This window comes from Pseudorca crassidens, chromosome 3 (assembly GCF_039906515.1).
Source record: "Pseudorca crassidens isolate mPseCra1 chromosome 3, mPseCra1.hap1, whole genome shotgun sequence".
NCBI lineage: Eukaryota > Metazoa > Chordata > Mammalia > Artiodactyla > Delphinidae > Pseudorca > Pseudorca crassidens.
In genome coordinates, this window is record NC_090298.1 from 125,738,216 (window position 1) to 125,758,565 (window position 20,350).

The 20,350-nt window shown below is 42.4% G+C and overlaps 1 protein-coding gene across 8 annotated transcripts in view; it reads left to right on the forward strand.

The window, feature by feature from the left end:
• ARHGEF37 (Rho guanine nucleotide exchange factor 37) overlaps positions 1 to 20,350 on the forward strand; it is a 73,738-nt gene that overhangs the window by 14,313 nt on the left and 39,075 nt on the right. The window contains exons 1-2 of one of the 8 annotated variants that reach the window (XM_067732223.1): positions 4,365 to 4,608; positions 11,619 to 11,783. The exons of 4 other annotated variants lie outside the window; for them this stretch is intronic. The gene's annotated coding sequence lies outside the window, so the exon portion shown is untranslated. 3 more of the 8 variants (XM_067732222.1, XM_067732220.1, XM_067732221.1) reach the window with 3 other exon arrangements.

A 20,350-nucleotide genomic window follows, 5' to 3' on the forward strand; every position in this document is an offset into this window, starting at 1 on the left:
CACTGTGCTGCTAAGTACACTTCTGACACAGTTTACCCCTTTGCAACCTTTCTTTGCTCAACTCTGCAATTATAAGTGATTCCAATAAGAAATAAAAGGAGATGCTTGGGAAGAAAATATTGTTACTGTAAAGAAGTTCTCTGACTAGCTAAAATTTTAACAAGTTGAGTAATAAGTATGACAGCCACCTCTTCTGGTTTTGAGAGTTCAGCTCAGGTGCTGTATTAAGCATTTTACACAGATTATACTCTTTAATTCTTTCAGGGTTTTTTGGTGTTTTTTTGGTATTTTTTTTTGGTTTTGTTTCAGTTTTTGCGGTACGCGGGCCTCTCACCGCTGTGGCCTCTCCCGTTGCGGAGCACAGGCTCCGGACGCGCAGGCCCAGCGGCCATGGCCCACGGGCCCAGCCGCTCCGCAGCACGCGGGATCCTCCCGGACCGGGGCACAAACCCGCGTCCCGTGCATCGGCAGGCGGACCCTCAATCACTGCGCCACCAGGGAAGCCCTAATTCTTTCAGTTTTGGCCTATAGATTATTAGAAGACTTTATAGTGGACATTTGTCATATTCCTGGCTGTCCAGCCTCCAAATTGCCTTTATAAGTTTGGGGAACAGGCCACGGTGTGAGGCAGGCCCCTACATCTCACTCATGGAAGCCAAAAGGCCCTGGTATCAGTCTTTCCTGATTGTTGACTGCTTGGGACCCAAGCATGACTGATTAGCCCATCCGTCCAGGATTGTGATTCTGGAGATAGGGATCAGGAGAAGCAGGCAGGGCTTCCATGGTGGCGCCAGTGGTTAAGAATCCGCCTGCCAATGCAGGGGACACGGGTTCGAGCCCTGGTCTGGGAAGATCCCACATGCCACGGAGCAACTAAGCCCATGCGCCACAACTACTGAGCCTGCGCTCCAGAGCCCACGAGCCACAACTACTGAGCCCACGTGCCACAACTACTGAAGCCTGGGCTCCTAGAGCCCGTGCTCTGCAACAAAAGTCACTGCAATGAGAAGCCCGTGCACCGCAACAAAGAGTAGCCCCCGCTCACTGCCACTAGAGAAAGCCCGCACACAGCAACAAAGACCCAATGCAGCCAAAAATAAATAAAATAAATACATTAAAAAAAAGAGAGAGAGAGAAGCAGGCAATGTGTAAAATTTACTCTGGAAGTGGTGGTATTCAGTATCTGGTGGCAGTGATGGCAGCTGGGTCAGCTATGGCACCCAATCCCCAGGGCATTGCCAGTGTCCAGCAGCAGCATCCTTCCTATGGCGTGGTTTCCTCTTTGGGTCTGGCCACCCAGCCTACGTTGGTGCTTCCTGTATTCTTAGCCTGGTTTTCTAGTCTGCATTGATTCTTTGAGCTCCCTGATACTCTTTGAATAAATTCCTTTTCTGCTTCAGTTAACTAAAATCGGATTTTGTTGTGTACAACCAAAAGACTGGCTAGTACATAGTCTTTAGGTAATGCTCAACCCAAAAGAGTCTGATGTTGCTGCTTTTAGTACAGATCTCTGGATAAAGTCATGGTCAAATGTGCACCTGGTCTGGGAGTTCTGTCTAGGTTTCCTTTAAGCCCATGCACCTCAGGGACAATATCTGCTGCCCCACCCTAAATGAACTATTCTCTATCTTCCACAACTTCTTAATTCACACTCATTCACTTACCCAGTCAATAATCACTTATTGCACCTACAGGGCAATATGCCAGGCACTGAGAGGAGTCCAAAGGTGAATAAGCTGTAGCCTTGACAGTATACTTTGAAATTTTGAACGAGGTAAATATATTTCCTTAAAAGATAAATTAAGGACTTCCCTGGTGGTCCAGTTGTTAAGACTCTGCACTTCCAATGAAGAGGGCACGGGTTTGATCCCTGGCTGGGGAAGATCCCACATGCTGCGCGGTGAGGCCAAAATAATTTAAAAATTTAAAAACTTAAAAAATTGATCACTCTGTTGAGGGGAGAAGTGAAGGGGAACTCTTTTTATCTTTGAGTTAGTATCACTGGGGACAAGGTGATATCCATTTCTTTGTAAATGTTCTAGAAATCAATCCCAAAAGGCAATTGGATTCCTTTGTTAGAGGTTTCCAGTCAAAACAAACAAGTAGCTCTCCAGAGCTCTGAGAAAAGAATGCCTCTTTTGAAGCTGACAACTAGATTTCTGCTTATCAAAATATTTGTGACTAGGATGAAAGATGGGGAATTAGTGCCAGTGCATTAGAAATTTAACTCAAGATAACCCATAGTCCTAAAATAGAATCAAAGAAACATCAGTTTCAAATAAAAATATCATCTAGCTTTCTCCTTTTCCTTAACTTATGAAATAAATTGTACTCCAGGGAAGCAGGGACTCCACTTCCTCTTGAACCCCTATATTATAGTAATTTGCCTGGGAGGTTTGACACTTCTATCTGAAAACACAGAATATTCAACACAAGCAAGGAAGAAGGGCACACACATATTAGAAATGGAAAGTAAATAGGTAAAGCAGATGATTCCAGACACCTGGGACAAGTGGTCTCTATCTCCCTCTCTCTCTCTCTCTCTCTCTCTCTCTCTCTCTCTCTCTCTCTCTCTCTCTCACTTACTCACACACACACACAAAAGGAGCATAAAGTGAGGTGCGGAGCACTCACAAGACCCGCACCCACAAACAGGAAGTCTGATCTAGAAGTGAGACTTGTTTTGGGGGTCAGGTCTTCATTACCTGGGTGACTTTGGACAAGTCACTTAACCACTCTAGGACTCAAATTCTCTTCAGAATTAGAAGGAAATTTAGAGATCACCTAAACTTTAACTTTTGCATGACTCTTCTTTGAAGCATCCCCAATAACCCTCTCTAGTTGAATGCTGACTTTTTTTTTTTAATTAATTAATTTATTTTTGGCTGTGTTGGGTTTTCATTGCCGTGCACTGGCTTTTCTCTAGTTGCGGCGAGCGGGGGCTACTCTTCATTGCAGTTCGCGGGCTTCTCATTGCGGTGGCTTCTCTTGTTGTGGAGCATGGGCTGTAGGCACGCAGGCTCAGTAGTTGTGGCGCACGGGCTTAGTTGCTCCACGGCATGTGGGATCTTCCCGGACCAGGGCTTGAACCCGTGTCCCCTGCATTGGCAGGTAGATTCTTAACCACTGAGCCATCAGGGAAGCCCTGAATGCTGACTTTTAGTGACAGGATGCTCACTCTCTCCAGGCAACTGATGTCATTTTTGAAATGCTCTGATTGTTAGATAAGTTCTTCCTTACATATTTGCAATTTGTCTCCCTATAGCTTTCCCCATGCTAGTGACCTCTAATTTCATGTATGTGAAGTCTGATCCATGAACAGCTCTTTAAGAAAGCTCTCAACTTCCTTTGCTTTTCTCCTCTACAGACTAAAACCACCCCCTCCTCTTCTACTGTTCTCATCCATCACATTCAAGATACAACACCATGCTGGTCTTCATATTTTTATGCATGTAGAGTAGTGCTTAAGCATCCTGAGGCCTCAGACAGTCTGAATTTGAGTACTGGTCCTGTCACTGAGTAGCTGTGTGACAGTGTGCAAGTTACTTTCATTTCTCTAGCCTCAGTTTTTCTCTCTAAAATGAGGATGATAATAGGTATACCTATCGTTAGAAAAGTTATGAATCTGATTGATGAGGAAATACAAATAAAATGTTTAGTACAGTACCTGGCACTGAGTAAGCAATATTACTAGTGCTATCACTAATAATAGTAATAACGTTCACATAATTAGAGTAAGAATGAATATTAGAATTGGAGGATCTAGAAAAGTTAATCTAGTCCATTTATCACTCCATAAACAAGATTTGGTTGCCCTGATATGAAACTTTCTATACTTTTCGTAATGATCACTTTCAAGTGTGTGTTCATTATCAGACACGCCCCAAGGGGGCAGGGACCTTGTCTGTTATGTTGACTGCTGAATACTTGGTGCCTAGAACAGAGTCCCACTCACTACTCTGAGTCATAGAAAAGGCAACTGGGGTGCAGGGAGACTGGCAGATTTATCTAAGATTGCGCACAGGGCTCCCAAGAGAGCTAGGATAGGAACCCAGAAATCCTGGGCAGCCGGCACTCAGAATTAAAATCAAGGTCCAGCCCTAAAGTTTGGTGATTCGGGAAGGAGCACAGATATTCAGGGATCCTGGGGTCAACATTCCCACCGGATGGCCTAACTGCCGGTCCCTGTTTTGGTGCTGAGTAGCCCGAGGGAGGAGTAGGTGCCTAAATGAGAAGTCGCGGGTAGGTGGGTCACCGGGCGCAGCATTGACACCCACTTGCAAGGCTTCGCGCTGGCTGCGGGCCAGCGCACGGCAGTTGCTGCAGTCGCCGGGCCACCCCGGCTGGGACTCACTGCAGGGAGCGTCCAGTGGAAAACAACCTGCCTCCAGTTGGACAATTAACAAAGGCGAGAGCCGGGGCCGCGCCCTCTCGGCACACGCACATACGCAGCGTGGGCAGAGCCGCGCCCGCCCGCGTCCTCCCTAGGAACAGCGCGCGCAGGTCACAGCGCGGCGTGGGGCCGGGAGACCGGCGCCTTTCTTTCCCTGGCTGCGCAATCGCCGGGGCGGTCGAGCTCCTTCCGGCAGTTGGCACCCTGCGCGAGCGGTGAGTCTGCCTGGGTGATTGGGCCGGCAGGATAGGGCCAGGGAGGGTCGCGGGAAAACAGCTGCTGATCAGATCCGGAAAGGGAGGTTGGAGGAGCGCTGGAGCGACGACGCCGGTCCGGGTTGCTCGGTAGCTAGCTTTGTGTCTTGAGTCTACTGGGAATGCAAGCAACCTGATCCAGCTGATGCAAGCGGGTCAGTTTACAGGTGGAAAACTGAGGCCCGGAGAGGTAAGCTGGCCTGTCATTGTTTATCCCTCTGCTTCAGTGTAGCATTGGGGGCGACTTTTTAATGACTCCATATACGTTAAAACAATGGAATAATACAAACAATGGTTAAAAAAAATTCTTGACAAGGAAAGTATAATTATAAATAGGGAGTCAAGGCCAGGGGAAAAGAGAAAGGAAATCTGTGGTCCATAGGTGAGGTGCCTGGGCCAACAGCCCTCAGAGAAGTAGTGCCAAGACTGGGACTGGAAGCCAGAACTTACGACCCCTGCCGCACTGCTCCCTGGACAGCGAGCGCCAGGAACTTAGAGAATTGGGAAGCTGACAGCCTGCCTAGGTGCTGGCTCTTAACCTTCTTGGGATCACTGACTCCTTAAAAGTCTGGGTCCCCTCCCCAGGGTTCATACATAATCTTGCACACAGTTTCCGATTTGACAGCAGGATGAAGCATTCCTGCTGTAAGGAATGACTGAAGGCTGGCACTCAGGCTGCGCTGTTTCGGAGCAGTTTATTTGCTCCTGTAAAGGGAGGCGGGTGAAGGAATGAGTTCCTGCTCTGAGTTCAGACAGCTTCCGACGCCCCTAGCTGCCTGATTTTGGACATACTTTTTAACCTCTCCAAGGCCCAGTTTTCTTTGTAAACTTGAGGTAAGATTGCTTCGTCTTTCATGTTGTTGTCGGACTACAGATGAACGTTGAGCCCAGTGCCCCGCTCGTAGTAGGTGCTCAATAAAAGGGCTGGCGCACACAAACCAGTGAGTCAAAGCCATGCCAGTTAAGAAAGAGTGATGACCTGCGGGAAGTTGGGCTGTATCCGAAATAAAAGAAAAAAAAATTAAAAAATTTAAAACATGCAAATATAAAGTCAGCCCTATTATGACTTATAAGCGGCTGCACATACCTTGGTGATAGTAACCTAAATAAGAGTGCACCTATTTAGAATAATGCCCAACACTCAATATTTGACCCTGGGTCAAATGCTGAAAGTAGAAACTACCAGACATTCTAACAAGGACAGATTATTGGGCCTCACATGCCCCTTTTGAATGGAGCCAGCATCTGTATAGTTGTAAATGAGAGGAAAGAGAAGGACATACATGGGAACCTGGGCGCCTCCCTAATCTTGCCCACAGATGGAGGCTCAGCTGAGTTTCTGCCAGGGTACAGGAGTTACTTGGCAGTTGGCTCATATCCCTCTTGGATCAGCAGCTTGCTGTGGTAAACAGTGCCTTGGTTGATTCTGTTCTAGAACAAATAAATGGCTTTTTATTTAACTGATTAGGGAGGGAGGGTGTTTTGGGTGGTGTAACTGAAGCAAAATGGCATTTGTTGAGCTTAATTGTCCAAAGCCTGTTGCTTATTGACAGGCTTAAGCTCTTTAAAATCGATGGATCCAAAATTATGAGGAGAGGGCCTGGGCAGGCCTACTTATCTATAAAAGGAACTGCCCTTACCAAATACTGTGTTGTCTCCTCTCCCTACCATTTTAGGCCTTGCCAATAGAGACAGGGAAATATGGCTTAGGGCAAATAGCTGTTATTTAATTTGGGTTAAGACACACACTACCTGTCTGGTGGTTACATTCCTCTCTGTGTATTTATAAGGGGCAGTTTTTTCTCAGAGAGAGAAAGAAAGAGAGAATGTGTATGTGTATGTCTGGAACGTCTTTTGCCCTCTGTCTTCGTAACCTCAAACAGTCATTTCTCAACCCAGAGAAGTCCTTTTTCTGCAAGCTTGGTGATTTTGGCACATTCCTTTCCTTGCTAGCTCTGTTGCCTAAATTTGTTTCACAGTAGCTCTCTTAGAAAGTTGTTTTTTTTTTTGCAGTACGCGGGCCTCTCACCGTTGTGGCCTCTCCCATTGCGGAGCACAGGCTCCTGACGCGCAGGCTCAGCGGCCATGGCTCACGGGCTCAGCCGCTCCGTGGCATGTGGGATCTTCCCGGACCGGGGCACCAACCCACGTCCCCTGCATTGGCAGGCGGACCCCCAACCACTGCGCCACCAGGGAAGCCCAGAAAGTTTTTTTTGATTTGATCTTTAGGTTCCAAACTCTTGGTGTTCCATGGGACAACACAGAGCACACACAGTCATTCTCTTAGACAAAGGCTCTTACTTATTTGAAGGCAGTCCGTGTACCCCTTCCGTGCGTTTGCCTCTCCAGACTCACTGTCTTCATTCCTTCAACTATTCCTTAGGAGGACAATAGTAAGAGCAGACTTTCTTAAGAAATCTACAGATCGCTTGTGTCAGAATCACCTAGGGGCTTGTCAAAATGCCCCATCTGTGACCTACTGAATCAGAATCTTCCAAGAGTGGGGGCAAGAATTTGCATGCCTGATAAGTGCTCCTGGTGGTTCTTGTGCACCTCTGGTTGCCTATGTGTGTGTTGGGGGGTAGGAGACTATTAATTATTTATACATTTCTGTATTGTTTGTCTAGTTATGTAATCAGTGAGAGCCTCTTTTGTAATTTTTTTTTTTGGCTGTGCCACATGACATGTAGAATCTTATTTCCCCAACCGGGGATTGAACCCACGCCCCTTGCAGTGGAAGGGCAGAGGGAAGTCCTCCTTTGTAATTTAAGCAAACAAACATAAAACCCATGATGTCCAAAGAGAATATATTGGTGGCAAATAAGCACTTGAAAAGATGTTCAAGATCATTAATCATTGGGGAAATGCACATTAAAACCACAAGCAGATAAAACTTCATACAAAGACTGGCTGCATCAAGTGTACATCAAGTGTACACTTCAAGTGTTGACCAGGTTGCCGGAACTCATACACTGTTGGTGGGAAAGTAAAATGGTACAACCACTTTTTAAAAGTATGACATTTTCTTTTAAAAGTATATACCTATCTGTGATCTAAACATTGCATTCGTAAAAAAAAAAAAAGAAATGAAAAATAAGCATTGCATTCCTAGGTCCAGCTTTATTGTAATTGAGAAACAGGAAGCAACCAATTTTCTATCCAGTGCATAGATAAACTGTGGTATATTTATATAATATAATACTACACAGCAATAAAAAGTAATGAACTATTGATACATGCTACAACATGGATGAATGACAAAATAATTTTGTTGAAAGGAAGAAGCCAGACAAAAAAGTGTACATACTATATAATTACAGTTATATAAAATTCAAGGGGAGTTTCTGTCTCTTAGCTGACCTCAAACTTTGTTGTGGCTTCCAAGAGTTGTGTGTCTAACTCCACTTGTAACAGTGTCATTGGCAATTTGATCACTATTCTGCCAGTGTTCATCTGTGCCATTCATTCTTAATTCAATTAATTGAGCACCTACTATGTGCTAGATCTAGAGTAGACACTAGGTGATATGTTGATGAATGTAAGAAACATGGTCTTTGCCCTTGTGGAGCTTCTGCTCTATTGAATGAACCAGTAAAACAAATTGAATAGGAAACATAATTATTGGGGGAAAGGAGTGGTTCTTTGGAAGGGGGATGACTTTCAGGGAAGACTTGTCTGGGTTTCGACAGAGGAATAAAGCAGTCAATTTTATGTTTTTGAATGACCACTCTGGTGCTGTGTATGCATCCAGTCAGGAGGCTGTTGTGCTGATTCAGGAGAAAAATGGTGGAAAAAAAAAAAAAAAAAAAAGGTGGAGATTTAGGTTCAGGTGGTCTTAGAGATGGGAAGCACCGAAAGAACTAATGGCTATCCTTAATGAAACAGGGCAGATCCCAGAGGTTGACACTGACCAACACTCTTTGAATTTGGTATTTTATCAGTTTTTAGTCCATATTATTGTCCTATTGCTTCCCCATCGCCACATCTTATTCCATTACCTCATCTTATTCCTTATTCGTAAGGATGTCACGAGAGACCAGCAGTACCTTCCTAGTGCAGTTACACTAGCCTGTGGTATTCCTTTGATCTACTGATCTAGTCAGCTTTCATTAAGGGAATGAGGATAGTCTGGCATGACCTGTTTGTCTTTTTTCTGTTAACCTATGCTGGCTCTCAGTGATGTCTGTTTCATAGACAGATGGTCTTTCCAAGGGCTGATAGACCATCTGTTTTAATCAAGTGGCAGAAACCCAACTCAGAGTGGTTTAGGCCAAAGTGGGGTGGGGAATGAAAATGTGTTAGCTCACATTAAAAAAAAAAAATCCGAAGGGAATCAGTCTCCATCATGGTTGGATTAAGTAATGCCATCAGGGCTTAGTCTCATGGTCTCTCCATCTCTCAGCTCCACTTCTTTGTTATTAGCTGCATTGTCAGTTAGGCTCTGCTGTGTAGTTCGTATTACTTATTATTATCATCATGATTAACTATTCTCACCATCTGCTTGAATATGATCAGCCAAGTGTCCTTAGACAACTTCATCCCTCTGATCCACGGTCATGCTACTCTTTCCAGTTTAACAGTAATAGTAACAAAAACAACAGCTACCATTATTGAAAGCTCACCACGTAGCAGACACTCTGCTATACACTTTACATGGATTATCATATGAAATCTTATAACAACCTTATAAGGAAGGTTATATAATTATCCCAGGAAAGCCAGCTGATTGATCGCAGAATCAGAATTTGAAATCAAGTTTTCTGCCTCCAGGGTCTAGGCTCCTAACCTTCATAGTGACCCCTGCAGTCACTCTTTAGGGCTAAGAAGAGGAAAGCAAAGCCATCAAATGGAGTGCCTATTTTTTACTTTTTCTGAACATGAATGTTAAAATTTAGTTGGCAGTCATAGTAGGGGCAGAGCTGTGGAGGTTATTCTTACAATTTTGTTAATCCCAGACGCTTCTGTGTTTTAGAGTTCTGGAAGCTCTTTGTACAGGACCCACCACTCTGACTCTTGTATGTATCTTTATTTATTTATTTATTTATTTTGCCATATGCGGGCCTCTCACTTCCATGGCCTCTTCCCTTGCGGAGCACAGGCTCCCAGCCGCTCCGCGGCACGTGGGATCTTCCTGGACCGGGGCATGAACCCGTATCCCCTGCATCGGCAGGCGGACTCTCAACCACTGCGCCACCAGGGAAGCCCCTCTTGTATGTATCTTTATAAACGAGGCTCGTTAGCCAGGATCCCTGTGTGGCCATTCTCATTTCCATAGGTATTTCCTCCCTTTATTCTTCAACAGGGTCTTTTGTTAGCATGATGTTTAACTTCATCTTCAACAGTCTTCCCATGAACCCTAATCCCTAGAGGTTTTGCTTCCTTTTTTTCCCCTTAAATGTTTAAATTGACCTCTCTCTGTAACCTGGGGTGGGAGCCTGATGGATGTTCATCTTTTCTTGCCATGACATTTTGCCTTCTGAAAGAACTTTTAAGATGATGGTTTCACTTTCCTCTGGGATCTGCTTACTTCCATTCATTTCTTTCTTTCTTTCTTTCTTTTCTTTCGTTGTGTTGGGTCTTAGTTGCGGCAGGCGGGCTCCTTTGTTGTGGCTCAAGTGCTCCTTAGTTTCAGCACTCAGGCTCTTTAGTTGTGGCATGCAAACTCTTAGTTGCAGCATGCATGTGGGATCTAGTTCCCTGACCAGGGATGGAACCTGGACCCCCTGCACTGGGAGCACAGAGTCTTAACCACTGAGCCACCAGGGAAGTCCCTGTCTCCATTCACTTCTTTTTTTTAAAGAGTAACCACCTCTTTTTTTTTGTTTGTTTTTTGTTTTTTGTTTTTTGCAGTACGCGGGCCTCTCCCTGTTGTGGCCTCTCCCGTTGTGGAGCACAGGCTCCGGACGCGCAGGCTCAGCAGCCATGGCTCACGGGCCCAGCCGCTCCGCAGCATGTGGGATCTTCCCAGACAGGGGCACAAACCCGTGTCCCCTGCATCGGCAGGTGGACTCTCAACCACTGCGCCACCAGGGAAGCCCTAACCACCTCTTTTTTTTAATATAAATTTATTTATTTATTTTTGGCATTTGGTCCTCATTGCTGCATGCGAGCTTTCTATAGTTGCGGTGAGCAGGGGCTACTCTTTGTTGCTGTGCATGGGCTTCTCATTGCGGTGGCTTCTTTTGGTGTGGAGCACGTGCTCTAGGCATGCGGGCTTCAGTAGTTGTGGCATGCAGCCTCAGTAGTTGTGGCCTATGGGCTCTAGAGCACAGGCTTAGCAGTTGCGCATGGGCTCAGTTGCTCCACGGCATGTGGGATCTTCCTGGACTAGGGATCGAACCCGTGTCCCTGCATTGGCAGGCGGATTCTCAACCACTGCACCACCAGGGAAGCCCTCCATTCACTTCTGATTGGTCAGAATTAGGTTCACAGTATCATTTTCCTTGTTACTTCTGTCTTAAAAGGGGTGAAATCATCAGGATGTCCATAACATTTACTTAGTCCCTCTGCAAAACTTGGAGCAAATAACCAGATATTTTAAATGCCCTATCCTTACTGGGTATATACTCAGAGAAAACCATAATTCAAAAAGACACATGCACCCCAATGTTCATTGCAGCACTATGTTTTCAAAAATTTATTTTATTTTTGGCTGCATTGGGTCTTCGTTGCTGCGTGCAGGCTTTCTCTAGTTGTGGTGAGCGGGGGCTACTCTTCGTTGCGGTGCATGGGCTTCTCATTGCGGTGGCTTCTCTTGTTGCAGAGCACGGGCTCTAAGTATAGAGGCTCAGTAGTTGTGGCTTGCAGGCTCTAGAACACAGGCTCAGTAGTTGTGGTGCACGGGCTTAGTTGCTCTGCAGCATGTGACATCTTCCTGGACAGGGCTTGAACCAGTCTCCCCTACATTGGCAGGCGGATTCTTAACCACTGCACCACCAGGGAGACCCTCATTGCAGCTCTATTTATAATAGCCAGGTCATGGAAGCAACCTAAATGCGCATCGACAGATGAATGGATAAAGAAGATGTGGTGCATATATACAATGGAATATTACTCAGCCATAAAAAAGGAACGAAATTGGGTCATTTGTAGAGACATGGACGTGGATGGACCTAGAGACTGTCATACAGAGTGAAGTAAGTCAGAAAGAGAAAAACAAATATCATATATTAGTGCATATCATGGAATCTAGAAAAATGGTATAGATGAACTGGTTTGTAAGGCAGAAATAAAGACACAGATGTAGAGAACAAACATATGGACAGCAAGGGGGAAAGTGGTGGGATGAATTGGGAGATTGGGATTGACATATATACACTAATATATATAAAGTAGATAACTAATAAGAACCTGCTGTATAAAAAAAATAAAATTACAAAAATGAAAGAACCCTAGAGCCCTAGAACCCTAAATAAAACAAAACAACAAGAAACAAAAATTAAATGCCCTATCTTTATTGTAGAGCCCTTTTTTTCCCGCCTTTAACTTTGTATCCTCACAGTCCAGAAAAATGCTTGGCATGAAATAGCTACTCCAAATATTTGTTGAATAAATGTGTGAATGCCCAAATTATTCTGTGCGAGTGTGGACAGAGGAGGAGAGAGGAGAAGAGAATTAACTGTTTTATCCTATCCTATCCTAGAGTCAGAAGAAGTCACTGCATAACATTCAAGAAACATTTTTTGTTTTTAGTACCCGCTATGTGCTAGACTGATTTTAGTTCTTAATTGCTTATCACAGGGCATCAAAGAGATCTCAGGACTGAGCATGGACTGGACTATATTGAAAGACATATTTTCCCAAATATGTTCTCCAAGACAAACCTCCTTATCGGACCAGACCAGGAAATGGAACAAAGGCACCCAGCCTGTTCTCCCAGGCTTTTAAGCTGCATTTGTCCTGAGAGTGTTGCAAAGATAGTGGATAACTTAAGCTATCTAATATTTCGTTTGTTTTTAACTTTTTACTTTGAAATAAGTATAGGTCAGCATGAAGTTCCAAGGATAGTACAGAGAGGTTATGTGTATCTTCACCAGGTTCCTCCAGTGGTTACGTCTTATCTCAATAGCAGGAAAACCAGGAAATTGGCATTGATATAATCATGTGTTTGATTGTTAGATGTTGTTTTATCACGTGTGTAGATTTCTGTAACCACCATTTCAATTAAGATGCAGATCTATTCTATCACCATGAAGTTCTCCCTGTGCTGTTCCTTTATTGCCACACCCAGGTGCCCACCACCCTCATCCCTAACCAAGTGACCACTAATCTGTTCTCTGTCTCTATAATTTTAGATGCTTTATAAATGATCACACAGTAAGCTTTTCAGGTTGTTCTGTTTTCAGGCAGCACAACTGGATGGTTCTTGAGGGTATCAGTAGTTCATCCCTTTTTATTTCTGAGTATTCTGTGACCTTAGATATACAACTTTTTTTTTTTTTTAGCCATCCACCTATTAAATTCACTTAATAAAACAACATTTTGGTTGTTTTCAGTTTTTAGCTATTACAAATAAAGCTTTGACGAACATTCGTAGACAGGTTTTTATATAGGCATAAGTTTTCTTCCTCTGGAATAGATGCCCTGGGGTGTGATTGCTGGTAAGTGTATGTTTAGTTTTTAAAGAAACTGACAAACTATTTTCTAAAGTAACTGTACCATTTTACATTCCCATCAGCAATGTATGAGAGATCCAGTTTCTCCGCATCCTTGCCAACATTTCGTATTATATAATATTTTGGGGGGTAACAGCTTTATTGAGATATAATTCACATAATATAATTCACCCTTTTTTTTTGGCCACGCTGCATAGCATGCGGGATCTTAGTTCCTGACCTGCGCTCCCTGCAGTGGAAGCGCAGAGTCTTAACCACTGGACTGCCAGGGAAGTCCCTAATTCACCCATTTAAAGTGTACAAATCAATGGTTTTTAGTATATTCACTGAGTTGTGCAACCATCACCACTAATAAGTTTAGAACATTTCACCATCCCCAAAAGAAACCCAGCTACCACACTCCAAATCATTATCCCTTCAGCCCTGGAAACTACTAACCCACTTTCTGTTTCTGTAGATTTGCCTATTCTGGACATTTCCTATAAATAGAGTCATCAAGTATGTGGTCCTTTGTGGCTAACTTCTTTCATTTAGTGTAATGTTTTCAAGACCCATTTGTGTTATAGCACACATTAGTAGCTCATTCCTTTTCATTGCCAAATAATATATTTTTAAAGAAATAAAAATGTGTTTCTTTCCATTACATGGGCTGTAAACTAAGAGAATAACAAAATGCTGCTACGGAGAAGTTCTGCCAGGCCTGCTTGGAGGTCTGGATTGCAGTTAACCTAAGTGCTATTTTAAATATTTAGCAGTTCTCTATGAAGTATTATTTATGTTTTTTGTTTATTTAGCAACAGTTCTGAGTAGTGGAACCTGAGTAGCTCTCCTGAAATCCTATTGGGATCTTTCTAGAAAAGCAATGCACTGGGTGATGAATGTCAGTGATTCGGGCCAGGGACAGATCAGCAGGCCAAAGGCAGCATTCAGGAGCTGTACTAGAGCTGTGCATCAGATATGTTCCAGGATCTTTATGGGCCTTCTGCCTTCTGAACAACCTTGCTCTCGCCAAACACCTGTATATAAGCACTGATCCATGGGTCAGTGCTTATGACCCAGGACAGAAACTTCTGCTACTAATACATGAAGAGGACCATTTATATATGCAATTACATATTCGTATATGTATCAGCATTGTGAGACAGAGACGAAGACACATGCATGGGTGCTCATCTTGTCTCCAAGAGCTTAGTGTCTAGCCAGGAAGATGAGGCATAGCCCTAAGTAACCTGAGTACAAGACTGAATGGGATGCATGTCACTTTAAATATTAGGAAATATTTTAACTGTCCAGAAAAGAACAAAGAGCAAAACAACAAATGCCCATGTTCTTACTACCTAGCTTTGTTTAATTTGAACATTTTTGACATATTTGCTTCAGTTTTTTAAAAACCAAATAAAACATCTCTGATACTCAGCAATGAAAAGGAAGGACCTATTGATAACACACAACAGCTTACATGAATCTCCAAGGAATTACGCTGATTGAATAAAGTCAGTCCCAAAAGGTTATGTATTATATGATTCAAATATACATACTGTGTGATTTACATACATTCTTTTTTTTTTAAAGCTTTTATTTATTTAATTAATTTATTTATTTTGGCTGCGTCACGCGGCTTGTGGGATCTCAGTTCTCTGGCCAGGGATTAAATCCTGGCCACGGGAGTGAAAGTGCTGAGTTCTAACCATTAGACCACCAGGGAACTACCTACATACATTCTTGAACTGACAAGAGTATAGAAATAGAGAACAGATTCTTATTTGCTGGGGGTTAAAGATGGGATGGGGCTGGAGCCAAGTGGGTAAAAAGGCAACATGAAGGATCCTTAAGATGGAACTGTTCTGCATCTTGACTGTATTGGTGTCAACAACTTGGCTGTGAGATTGTACTATAGTTTTGCCTAATGTTGTCACTGGGGAAGTTGGGTAAAGGATACACAGAACCTCTGTATTATTTCTTACAACTGCATGTGAATCTCTAATTATCTCAGAATTAAAAGGTTAACTTAAAAAGCCCCTCAGGTACCATTAAGTCCCCTTTGATACTCTCCCCAATTCTATTCCTCTAGCTCCCTTTCCAGAGGTCACTTTTATCCTGTGTGGATGGAAATAATCAATAAACAAAGTATAATAGGAATAAAAAAGAGTTTTATTTGGGCTAAACTGAGGACTATAGCCTGGGAGACAGCCTCTCAGATAACTCTAAAGAGCTGCTCCAGAGAAGCATGGTTTTCAGCACAGTTTTACATTATTATGTGGGAACAAAGAACATCAAACAAGTCAGGAATATATTCCTTCAGGGTTTCAAAAAACAGATCAGCACGTACACAGTGAGTCAGTATGACTTTGGCTCCTGGGAAAGGAGTCTTATCATCGAAGCAGCACCAGTATTGGTGTTCTAGGAAAGGAGGCATTTAATCTTTATTTTTAACATGGACATTCTTTACTTGTGATCATTGTGCCCTTTTCTTTAATAATTAAAGCAGATATGACAATGTATGTCAGATAGGCCACAAACAGGCTGTTTTAGTTAGCGGAAAATCAAGTTAAATCATGTATAAGCCAGAATGACTTTGCTATACCTCAATATGTGAAAATTTCTTTAATCACTGAGATTTATTGCTAACCACTTCCATGAAAAATTTAATACCTGTGCTACATGTGTATGTGTCCCTAAACAATATCTAGCATTGTTTCACATATTTTAAACTTTTAAAAACTTTTAAATTTTATTTTTTTCTTTTCACATTTTAAACTTTTAAAAATAGTGTCATACTCTGTGTATCCTTCTGGGACTTGTTTTTTCCTGTTTACAGTGTTTGTGAGAATATCCATATTGATACATGAATCTATAGTTTATTTACTTTCAGTGTTGTTCAGAATTCCATTATATGGCTATACCACAAGTTATTTATCTACTTTCATTGGGGCTTTTAGTTTTTTTCTAATTTTTTGTTATTTCAGCAGTGCTGCAATGAGCATTCATGTCTACATTTCTTGTGTGTATGTGGAAAGTTTCTTGAAGGCGAGGTATACCTAGGAGTAGAACTCCTTGGCCTGACTGTGTGAATTTTAAACTTTTCTAAATATTGCCAAGTTGCTCTTTAGGATGGTTGCAACAATTCACATTATCGTACCAGTATATGAGATTTCCCATTCATCTGCAGTCCCACCAACATTTTATTTTATTTTCATATTTTGCTGATCTCTTGGGCATGGAATGGTATCTCATTGTGGTTTTGTTTTGTTTTGCTGCACCACACAGCTTGTGGAATCTTAGTTCCCTGACCAGGGATTGAACCTGGGCCCTCAGCAGTGAAAGCATGGAGTCCTAACCACTGGATTACCAGAGAATTCCCTTACTAGGGTTTTAATAATTCGCATTTGCCTAGTTAAGAGTGAATTGAACATCTTTTCATTTGCATATTAGCCATTTAAATTTCTTCTTTTGTGAATTAACTTTTCGTGCTGGTATTAGCCAGGATTTAGTTGGAGATAACACGAAACATTCTATTTTAACCAGAAAGGGATTTAAAAGAGGTCTTGGGACTTCCCTGGTGGTCCAGTGGTTAAGAATCTGCCTGCCAATGCAGGGGACACGGGTTTGATCCCTGGTCTGGGAAGATCCCACATGCCGCAGAGCAACTCAGCCTGTGCACCACAACTACTGAGCCCGTGCTATAGAGCCCACAAACCGCAACTGCTGAGCCCACGTGCTGCCACTACTGAAGCCCGCACACCTAGAGCCCGTGTTCCACAACAAGAGAAGCCACTGCAGTGAGAAACCCGTGCGCCTCAACAAAGAATAGCCCCTGCTTGCCACAACTAGAGAAAGCCTGTGCACAGCAACGAAGACCCAGCGCAGTCAAAAATAAATAAATAAAAATTAAAAACATAAATAAATAAAAGAGGGTCTTAAGAGCTTGCCAAATTGGTGGAAGGCCTGGAGAAGCAGTCCACAGAATGGGCCTTAGGAATGAGTCCCAGGGACTTCCTTGGTGGTCCAGTGGTTAAGACTCTGCACTCCCAATACAGGGGGCATGGGTTCAATCTCTGGTTGGGGAACTAAGATCCCGCATGCTACATGGTGCGGACCCCCCCCCCCAAAAAAAAGTAATAATACAATAATACAGCTCCAAAGCTGCTCCAAAGAAGCCACTACCCTCTGTAACAATACAGAAACTGAAGAATTGGGAAGCTGCTGCCCCTACTGCTGGCTTCAAGATTCTATGACTTTAGCTACAATCTGTTGCCAGAACTATTGATTTCAGAACAATGCAGTACCTGCCCCATTAAATAGTTACTTCAAGCGTCACTTCTCTTCCTACTTATGTAATTTCTAAATTCTGGCTCACATGAGATCATCTGATTGGTGGAATCTTACAATCTTAGCTGCAAGGGAGTCTGGAAAGCTGGGTTTTAGCTCTCCAGTTTCAGCATTACAGCAAGATCTCATAGGAGGAGGTTAAAATTGACACTAAATGAACTTAAACACTGTATTTGCAACCATATCCTTTGTCTATTTTTCTTACAGATTGCCTTGTTTTAATGATTCATAGAAGTTCTTTATATAGTCTAGGTATTAAACTTTTGTCGGTTGTATTCACTACAAATATCTTCTGATCTAAGGCCCCTCTTTTCCTTTTTATTTTAGAATTGTTTATGAACAGAACATTCAAATATTATTGTCAGATTTATCAATTTTTTCTTTGGGGGTTTGTACATTTTATGTCTTGTTGAAAAAAATTCTTCTTATCTAGAGAGTTTAAAAATATTTTCCCATTTTCTTCTAAGAATTTAGAGTTTCACATTTAACATTTAGGTCTTTAATCCATCTGGAGTTTATTTGGTGTGTGCTGTGGGATTGCATTTGTTTATTTATTTTTTATAGGGGAGACCAGTTATCTCATGGACCATCCTTTTCCCAGTGACTTATAATGACACTTACGTCATATATCAAGTTTCCATATTTACTGTGGTCTGCTTCTGGGCTCTCTAATCTGTTCTACTGATCTGTTTGCCCCTGTGTCAATACAATACTTTAAAATTATTATGACTTTCAAATGTATCTAGATATCTGGTAGGACAGGCCCCCCCACCTTGTTCTTCAGAATTGCCTTAGTCATTCTGAGCCTTTTTGTCCATATATATTTTAGAATCATTGTATTATGTTCTACTAAAAAAAAACCCAAACCCCCAAACCCTATTGGGAGTTTTATTGAAATTGTATTGAATCAGTTTGGGTCAATTTTCATCTTTATGATATTAACTTTTCCTATCCATGAACATAGTATATCTCTACTTGTAACTAGTTCTTTTTTGTGGTTTTGTTTTTGTTTTTATTTTTTCAGGCTGTGCCGTGTGGCTTGTGGGATCTTAGTTCTTGACAGGGATCAGACCTTCCCTGCAGTGGAAGCTCAGAGTCCCAACCACTGGACTGCCAGGGAATTCCCAGCTAGTTCTTAAATATATTTAGATAAGTGTTTATAATTTTCTTCATAAAGATCTTGTACATCTTTTTTTTTTTTGGAATGCGTAGCTTGTGAGACCTCAGTTCCCCAACTAGGGATTGAACTTGGGCCACGGCAGTGAAAGCCTGGAATCCTAACGACTAGGCCACCAGGGAACTCCCCATCTTTTGTTAAATTAAGATATTTAGGAAGGAATAAATATTATGTGTTATTATTAAATCTTTTTATTATTATGCTGCTATTTTTCCTTAAATTGCACTCTTAAAAATTGTTGTTGGTATACACAGGAATATGATTTATTTTTGAATATTGATCTCCAGCAAAATTGAGGAATTCTCACTTTTTCTTACATTTAGTTTTTAGTTCACTTCAAAGCTGTAATTTAAAGAGACGGATAGTTCTACATTTGTGATGAGAAAGAGAGACAGGTGATTCTGCAACATTTGTTATGAAAAGCAGCCTGTCCTCTTCTCTTTCCTGCTCCAGCCACTACCAGGCAATTCCTTCTGTTGTTTTCAGCTGATTGTTTTATAACACATATATACTGCTCTTTCTTGAGCTTTCGATTTAGACATTGTTCTTTAATTTCCACTATGGATGATGAGGCTTTAGCTCATTTTTTCTCCCTCTCCATCACCCTGTCCTCTCGGTACATAATATGAATTAGATCACTTGTATTATTACTTGTGTGGTTTCTATTTATAACTGAATCGGGTAGTGACACATAATTTTATCTTTTCTGCACAATTTTTTTAATAAAAATTGTTATAACAATTGTTTTTTTGTTTGTTTGTTTTTTGTGGTACGTGGGCCTCTCACTGTTGTGGCCTCTCCCGTTGCGGAGCACAGACTCCGGACGCGCAGGCTCAGCGGCCATGGCTCACGGGCCCAGCCGCTCCATGGCATGTGGGATCTTCCCGGACCGGGGCACAAACTCGTGTGCCCTGCATCGGCAGGCGGACTCTCAACCACTGTGCCACCAGGGAAGCCCATAACAATTGTTTTTATTTGTTGGTTTGTTTCTTAGTTTCGTATATCTTATCTGTGTAATTTTTTTAAAAAAATATTTATTTATTTAGGCTGTGCTGGGTCTTAGTTGTGGCATGCAGGATCTTTAGTTGCAGCATGCAGGCTTCTTAGTTGCAGCATGCTGACTTTTTAGTTGCAGCATGCAGACTCTCAGTTACAGCATGTATGCGGGATCTAGTTCCCGACCAGGGATTGAACCCAGGCCCCCTGCCTTGGGAGTGCGGAGTCTTACCCACTGGACCACCAGGGAAGTCCCCGTCTGTGTAATTATGCCTACATAAGGACCACATTCTCTACTGATTCAATAAATTTGTTCTCAAGACATTCTAATACTCTAGCGCAGATTGTTTGCTGTCTGTCTGTCACCAACAGTCAAACTCAGAATTTCGTTTCACCTATCCTAGGGATTTCCTCAGCCTCTCTCACATATTAGATCACCAGTTCCCTGTATCTTGTATCGTGATTTCTTTATTTTGGTGGAACATAGTTTCCTGACAAGGAAACTATAAGGTAAATTCTCCAGGACTTCAAGGTTCTGAAATTTCCTCTCAGTGTGTTTAGATGTGATTTTTTTTTTTTTAACTTA